This window comes from Ceratotherium simum, chromosome 1 (assembly GCF_057802395.1).
Source record: "Ceratotherium simum simum isolate JZ-2026a chromosome 1, ASM5780239v1, whole genome shotgun sequence".
In the NCBI taxonomy this organism is placed as follows: Eukaryota; Metazoa; Chordata; class Mammalia; order Perissodactyla; family Rhinocerotidae; genus Ceratotherium; species Ceratotherium simum.
The window spans coordinates 20,942,806-20,951,626 of NC_141900.1; positions in this window are offsets into that span (position 1 = coordinate 20,942,806).

Genomic DNA, 8,821 nt, shown 5'->3' on the forward strand with positions numbered 1-8,821 from the left:
CTAAAAACAATGTAAGATGGTATTTCTATTAGTACACACTGAAGTTTGTAGTGCAGAACACACTACCGTCTGGAGCATCTCAGAAAGATTTCACTGGAGGTGAGGGACAGGGAGCTGAGTTCTCTTAGAGAAGGCAGGAGCGTAGTGATCAAGAGCATGGATTCTGAAGCCAAACCACGAGGGTTCCAATTCCCACTCTACCTCTGACAAACTATGTAACCTTGAGCAAGTTATCTTACTGCTCTGTGCCTCAGTTTCCCTCATCTACAAAATAAGTATAACGGGGGGTGGGGCCAGCCCAGTGGCGTAGTGGCTAAGTTCAGCATGCTCTGTGTCGGTGGCCCAGGTTTGTGGGTTCAGATCCTGGGCATGGACCTGAATCCATCATCAAGCCACGCTGTGGCGGTGTCCCACATACAAAATAGAGGAAGATGCACACGGATATTAGCTCAGGGCCACTCTTCCTCAAGCAAAAAGAGGAAGATTGGCAACAGGTGTTAGCTCACGGCCAATCTTCCTCACCAACAATATATATATATATTTAATATTAAATATATTAATTTAATTTAATTAAATTTAATAAAATATATTTATATATTAAAATATATATACTTTAAATATATATATATATTTTTTTGAGGATTATTTTGAGGATTAAATGAGCTAATAAAAAAAGACTTTGGAAGAGTACCCAACAAATAAGTGCTTTCCAAGTCTTAGACAGTATAATTGTTTGTGGATGTTGAGGGTTCAGAGAAGCAGAACCAAAGAATGAGGTCCCACTGTGGGAACAGGCACATCCTAAGCAAAGATGAGCCAGGTGGGGAAGTGATACTACATCACGGGGCCTTTACGTCAATGTTGGTTCAACATCAGATTCATCTGAGGGAAGAAGCAGCTCAGCACTACCTGGGGTCTCACTCTGCTGGCTGATGCTGCCCACCAACATGACTGGTCTGAGGGGGAAGGAATTCGCAGGTGACAATAAGCCAGAGCCTATTTCTTTCCTTCCCTTTGCCTGACATATTTCTAAGCCAGTAATTGATTTTGGAAAGAGATCAGCAGCTACCATGTCTTCCTCTAAGTTTGCAAGACGTAAATTGGTCAAGAGCAGGTTTGCAATCCATTCTGTCCCTTTATTGCGTACAGGGAGTGAGGTGGACTGGGAAGGGAGGAAGAACTTTGGAAAGAGAAAAGGCAAATGATGGGTTCAAATCTCCTTGCAAAAATGCTAATGACAGGAGTCGGCCCAGTGGCATAGTGGTTAAGTTTGCGCACTCTGCTTCAGCAACCCCGGGTTTGAAGGTTTGGATCCCGGGTGCAGACCTACACACCGCTTATCAAGCCATGCTTTGGCAGGGGTCCCACATATAAAGTAGAGGAAGATGGGCACAGATGTTAGCCCAGGGCCAATCTTCCTCAGCAAAAAAAGAGGAGGATTGGCAACAGACGTTAGCTGAGGGCTAATCTTCCTCACCAAAAAAAAATGCTGATGACAGACTTCTGGCAAACAAACTCATGGTATTTACTAACAGAAGAGTCCTTATCTCTAGAATGCTTTCAGCAGGATGTATCTGGTCTATCTAGGATTGCTTATGATAAACATACCTGGATTCTATAGATTTATGGGACATAGAAAATGTCACATAAGCTATGGAACTCTCAGTATGAAATGGAGATCCTCCTACTGTGCAAGTGATATGAACTGCACACATCACTTATACACCTCCTGTGTTAATCTTGGCCCAGAGTACATCCTGGCACAGCAAGAAAGGCCCTAGGGTGCTGCAGTGGAGGTCCTAGACCACTCTCTGCTTTGCCCATGCCCTGCAATTACTTGCACCCTTGAAATTACTAGTGAAGCTTAACACTGGATAAGATCTTTATAATGTGTGAGTATGATTTCATTGTCCAGTACTTTGTGTTATCTAGGCTTATTTTGAATAACTGATGAATAATTCTAGTTTCATTTGCTGCCTTTCTGTGACAGTCTTCACACAGCAGCCTCCCACAGGGAGGCAGGGGAGTGGAGTGGATTGGGAAAGGACAGGGGGTCTGGGTGCAACTCCACCACTCACTGTTTGCAAAACTGTGGGCAAATTGTTTAACCTGTCTTCACTTCCGCCTCCTCATCTGTCAAGTGGAGAGAGCCAGGCCCCCTCAGGGATTGCTGTGAGGATTAAACAAACAACATAGTATATGTAAGGGGCTAAATACAGTGCTGAAAACCACAGTAAACACTCCCTAAATCTTAGCTCTTGTTAAATTAAGAGGAGATACGACTGGATGTTAGATCAGTGCCTTTTGCTGGCAGATAAAAGAAAGGAGAGAGAGAGTAAAACGAGAAAGATCTTGTTCCTTTCACCTTAATTTTATGCCAATGTTCTCTTTATTCTGATCTGAACAATCAGAAAGATTTGCACATAGAACTTCAGCCACATCTTCGGAAAGAGATTTTTAAAAAACAATTTAAAATATTGCTTCTCGCTTTGTATGTGTTTTCTGGAGTTGGCAAATCCAGTTCTACAGATTGCCACCAATTTAAATAAAAGTGTTATTTTTTTTTTACTTTTTAACAGCTGAATTGCAATATTGCAGTATTACTTCTAAAAGGACAAAATATTTCTTTGGTTTATTTTCAATACTGGCCTTGTCTGAACTTCTTTTCATGTCTGTGCTATTTGTCCTGCTGATATTCTGATAGCCTTGAAAGAAATTAGAACACACCCACAACCATTAAAGGAATGGAAAGAGCAAATTTTGTTTTCTGAGGACTTCTTCTGGGTAGGCTATTTCCCTTATCCTGAAACTGTTATTCTAAGACTCGATTACATCCATGATGGGTGATTTTAGGAGGAAAGTGGGGAGGATCCTTGAAGTACGTACATTTTACCCGTATGTTTCAAAGAATTAAGACAATTGAATTCCAAAAATATACAAAAACTGTATAAACTATCTTTCCCCTCCTACCATCTTTAGTCAAAAAGTTATACTAATAAGCCTTTCTGGTTGTTCTACTGTGAAAAGCACATCTAGCCAAAACAACCTGCCATTCTGAGGAATGACTTCAATATTCATAATACAGTCAATGGCACGGTAGCTATCTATCATCTTGATAATCCTTTCACATATAAAGATAAGTAATCAACATTATTGTCAATAAAAAGAACTACTGGAACATAGAACTGAACTTATAAGTCATAAATCAAGAGGTTAACACACTCAAAACCAACTGATGGCCCACAAGCGCAGGAACAGAGTTATAACATGCTCCATACAACTAAGCCCATATTACCTTTTAATTAAAATACCCTCACTGAAATTAATCCAATTAGAAAGAATCTACCTTTATGAGGGCATAGTCAATATGCCTTCTCTATTCTGCAGTGTTTAAACCACAGGAGGAGGTTTTTTCCATTAAAATAATAATAACTGGGTCCTTTTTTTCCTGCATGATTGAGAAAATGAATCATGTTTCTGAAAATCACTCAGAATCACATTGAGACACTCAAGATATATCAGCATTAGACGTTTTGCTTTGCCAATCCATCTTTCAAATGTTTTAATTTACATGTTTACTAATATCCTTCTTGGCTGCCTCCTTGTTGAGCTATTAAGATCATTTGGTGATTAATCAACACAATATTAAGTACATTATTACACAAATTTTCCTCACTGCTGAAAAATAATGCACTATTTATGTCCTTTGCACGACCTTGTTTGAATCTTTAATAAGATGTGTTGTAACTCACGAATGACTTAGTGGGTCAGTTTAATGGTGAAACATTTCTATTTGTGGATTATTACTTCTTTTAGTCACTAACAGACCTATATTTATGTGAACTTTTAACTTGTTTTCACATTCATTGTTTTATGTTATCCAGTTGATTCTCACAGCAACCCTGTGGACAGGTAAGATAGGTTCTTCAACAGACAATAGAGACACACAAAGAGGTTAAATAACTTGTTTAAGTCATGCAGCTGGTTAGCGAAGAAATCTAGACCAGGCCTCCTGGCTTTGGTTCAATTGCTCTTCCAAAAATCAAGAGCTCTCATCTTACACCTGTTAGAATGGCTATTATCAAAAAGTCAAGAAATAACAGGTGCTGGCAAGGAAGTGGAAAAAAGGGAACCCTGGTGCACTATTGGTGGGTATGTAAATTGGTCCAGCCACTGTGAAAAACAGTATGGAGACTCCTCAAAAAATTAAAAATAGAACTACCATACGATCCAGCAATTCCACTTCTAGTTATATATCCAAAGAAAATGAAATCACTATCTCAAAAAGATATCTGCACTCTCACATTCATTGCATTATTCACAATAGTCAAGACATGGAAACAACATAAGTGCCCCTTGACGGATGAGTAGATAAAGGAGTTGTGGTATATATTTACAATGGAATATTAGTCAGTCATAAAAAAGAAGGAAATCCTGCCTTTTTTGACAACATGGATAAACCTTGAGGGCATTATGCTAAGTAAAATAAGGCAGACAGAAGAAGACAAATACTATATAATACGTGATATCACGCATATGTGAAATCTCAAAAAACCAAACTCATAGAAACAGAGAGTAGAATTATGATTGCCAGGGGCTGGGGTGTGGGGGAAATGGAGAGAGGTTGGCCAAAGGGTACAAACTTCCATTTATAAGATGAATAAATTCTGGGGATTTATTATACAGTATGGTGACTATAGTTAATATTATATACTTGGAATTTGCTAAGAGAGCAGATCTTAAACGTTGTCACCATACACAAAAAAGGTAATTATGGGAGGTGATGGATGTGTTAACTAACCTTATTGTGGTAATCAGTTCACAATATATACGTGTATCAAATTATCATGTTGTACACCTTAAACTTACACAATGTTGTTTGTCAATTATATCTCAATAAAGCTAAGGGGTGAGATTAAACTTAACGAATACTCACTAAAGAAAAGGATACTGAAAAAAAAAGAGCTCCCTCCACATGGAAAAAGCTGTGGTAGGGAATAAATGTTCCCCTCAACACTGTAAAGAAGGAAGGAAGGAAGGAAGAGAGGGAGAGAGGGAAAAATGGAGGGTGGGAGGAATAATAGGGAGGCAGGGAGATATATACCAAGATTTTGTTTGAAACAGCATCTGGTTATCAATCCCTAATTGAGCCTCTTTCAGTGTTCCTCTAAGATACCTACACACACACACATACACACACAAATGGCTAAATCATTAAAATACAAAACAAAAAAAACCTTGGGGAACTACCATGGAATTTGGAGGAAACTACAGGGTGAGTGGAACTGAACTGAGAATCTGAACTGGGGCCTTCCACACACTTCCCACTGAAATAACAACAACTTTGAGAAGACAGGGAGATGTTCTCCCCACCCACCGACCTCCTGCCCCGACTATCCCTGGTCACTGGCCTCAATAATCTAGCCCCTGAACCAATCCAAAACTTCTGCACCACCTCTGCTGTGTATTTGCTGTGTATTGTCACTAAGTGTTGGTTCCACCCTCTCTATTTGGTACCTCCCTTTATATTCATTCTGAAATTCTTACACCAAGAAAACTACAAGAACCAGGTAGTGTTGGGGGATGGGCACGAGAAAAGGAGGTATACGAGCAGTGCATTGCCTTCTGAGAGATGCGAGTCCTAATGAAGCTGGCAGGAGAGCAAATTGATATAACCTCTCTAAAAAGAAATTTGTCGATCTGTAACAAGAGCCTCCTCATTTATAATACCCCACTAACTCCATTTCTAGGAGTCAAGAGAAATCGTCAGACATACAAGCAAAGGTTTATGTTCAAAGATATTTGTCATATTATTTGTAAAAACAAATAAGTGAAAACAACCTAGATATCCAAAAAGAGGGGAATAGTCAAATGTCAATCATTTAAATGCAATGAAATAGTATGCATTCATTTTATTTTCAAGACTATTGAACAATGGGAAATGTTTACGATTTGCTCACAGGTAACATCTGCTAACAGGGCTTATATCTGGGTAGTGAGATTATGGGAGATTTTTAATTTTTCTTAATTTTTCAGCATTTTCCATTTTTTTAAAAACTCTATTCTTCAACAGCAATGAGTCTTCTAAGAATCAGAGTAATACCAATGGTTCACCCAATATTCTTTCATATTTATAAGACCTGATAACTTGCAGACACATAGACACACACACACACATAAATTTTAAACTTTTTGATAGATTTTATCAAATCAAGATGTAGCAAGGTCACGTTTCCAGTTTTCTGAATAAGAAGCAGGGATTGGGAGCTGTTTTCCTCCCTCTCAACAGAGTTAGACAGTTACTCCACTAGTGCTGCTACTCCTTCCCTGTCCCTCCCACCCCCCAGCACAAAAGGCAGACATAGCTAATCTATCACAGCACTCATTCCAATGAACACAAACACGTCTCAGACTTCTGCCTCAAGTATCCAGATGGCCCCTACCCAGTTGTTCAGAATTGGCATGTGGAGTGTAACCTATTTGCTATTTCTGAGATAGACTCTATTGATCAACATTATTAAGTTGTGGTGATAAAATTAATTTGGCCAGATCTCTTCCTCTTTGGTTCAAGGGCTTATCTCTAAAGATTGGGCCCATAGAGATAATCTGCTCAATTTATATGACACCACTGTAGAACACCAGAGTTGTAGCACATTGTCCAATATTGATCAATATTTTGGGGATACAGAAGACTATCCAATTTATTCCAGATATCTGAAGATCTGGTGAGCTGGTATGTATAAACACTACAAATTCACATGTGAAAGTTAAGTCCCATCTGGGGAAAAATTGTTCCCACAAGAACCAGGGAGCTCAAAAATTAACCCTTGCTATTAGCTGAAATTGAATAACAAAGGGGTCTGAAATCACAGAAATGAGAAAAAAATATATATATTTCAAATGTACCGCTCTTTTATAGATTAGAAATACTGTTAAAGCCAGAAAAGAAGGCTCAAAGATCCAAATAATGGCCTTAGTCGTTGCAAACTGATAATAATTGCTGGATAATAAAATCAGGTAAGAAAAGACCCACTCATATGTCTCTGGGTTAGTTGGGCCAAGCAGATAGTCCAAGCATGTGAAGCTGGTAATTTCTAGGTTTCTGAGAGGAGGGTTCTAAAGAGGAATGAGCCAGAGGCAATCTGATTATAGTCCTATACCCAAAGAGAGTGAAATTTGATGAAAGCCAGTATGTTGTAGCAAAAATCATTGGATTTAGAATTATAATAATACATGGGTTCAAGCCTAGACTATACCACTTACCAGTTGTTCAGCTTTTTTTCAGATGAAAGAAATACATGCTCTTTTTTGTTAAGAATTATGTAAATCTTAGAAATTAAATCTGTATATCAGCACTTAGAGGACATAATTCAAAGCTTATAACAGAGAGATTAAAGATTCTGTTTTTACCGAGGAAAAGAGAAATAGTTACTCTTCATTTATTGCAAATATTTAATGTAGCCAAGAATCAAGGAGAATCAAACTATCCCATAGCTCCTTCTGTGGGTTAATTTATCTTTTTATTAGTTTATAGTCACTGTTTAGACTGTTTGGGCTGCCTTACTTTATTTAGCAAAGAGAAATTAAATTAAATCGTACTTCTTTTAAACTTTACCTGGGTCAAAGCTAAGTTTTATTCTAAGATTAGTTTAGACTTGGATAGTGAAAAATGGTCCCAAATTTTAAATTAAATTTAAATTTAATATACACTGATCTTTTGACGTATCTGAAAACATAACTTAAATTTCTTGAATGATCAGCCCATAATCCTTAGTTTGAAATAATGAAAATTATGAGGCAGCCATAATTCTATTAACTAAAAACAAAGCATTAATCCTATTTTTTTATGTTTTTTTTTCTTTTTTTTTGCTGAGGAAGATTCGCCCTGAGCTAACATCTGTGCCCATCTTCCTCTATTTGGTATGTGGGTCACCGCCACCATATGGCCACCAACAAGTGGTGTAGGTCCACACCTGGAAGCAAACCCGGGTCGCCGAAGAGGAGCCTGCCAAACTTAACCACTAGGCCACGGGGCCGGCACGGCAGGAGTCCTATTTTGCCCCTTTCTCTTCCCATCTGTAACAGTGTTAGATGCTCTTTATTTCCCACTGACTCTCTTGCAGCGAACATCTGCCCTCACTACACTAATTGGTCACTTTCTACTTTGTGTCTTCTTTTTGCAAAGTCTTTTTTCCCTTGACTTTACTAACATTACTCTCTCCGAGTTCTGTCTTAATTTTTTCCTTTTCTTTTTTTTCTCTAATCATTTCTCAGGCTTCTATATGTTCTACATTTGTTTTTATCTGCTTGCCCTTTAATCTGTTGCCCCTTTCTCTTTTTTTTCCATTTAAGTCACCTAATTTTCTCTTTTTTTAAGAATTTATTTTATTGTGGTAAGAACACTTAACATGAGATCTACCCTCTTAACAAATATTTAAGGGTACGATACATTATTGTTGACTGTAGGTACAATGTTGTATGGTAGGTCTCTAGAGCTTCTTCATCTTGCTTAACTGAAGCTTTCTGCCCTTTAATTAGTAACCCCAAAGAAGACATACAAATGGCCAACAAGTAGAGAAAAGGTGCTCAACATCCCTAATCATCAGGGAAATGCAAATCAAAACCACAATGAGACATCACCTCACACCTGTCAGGATGGCTATTATCAAAAAACAAAAGACCAGTGTTGTGGAGGATATGGAGAAATTGGAACCCTTGTGCACTGTTGGTGGGAATGCAAAATGGTGCAGCCATTATGGAAAACGTACGCAGGAGGTTCCACAAAATATTAAAAATAAAACTACCATATGATCCAGCAATC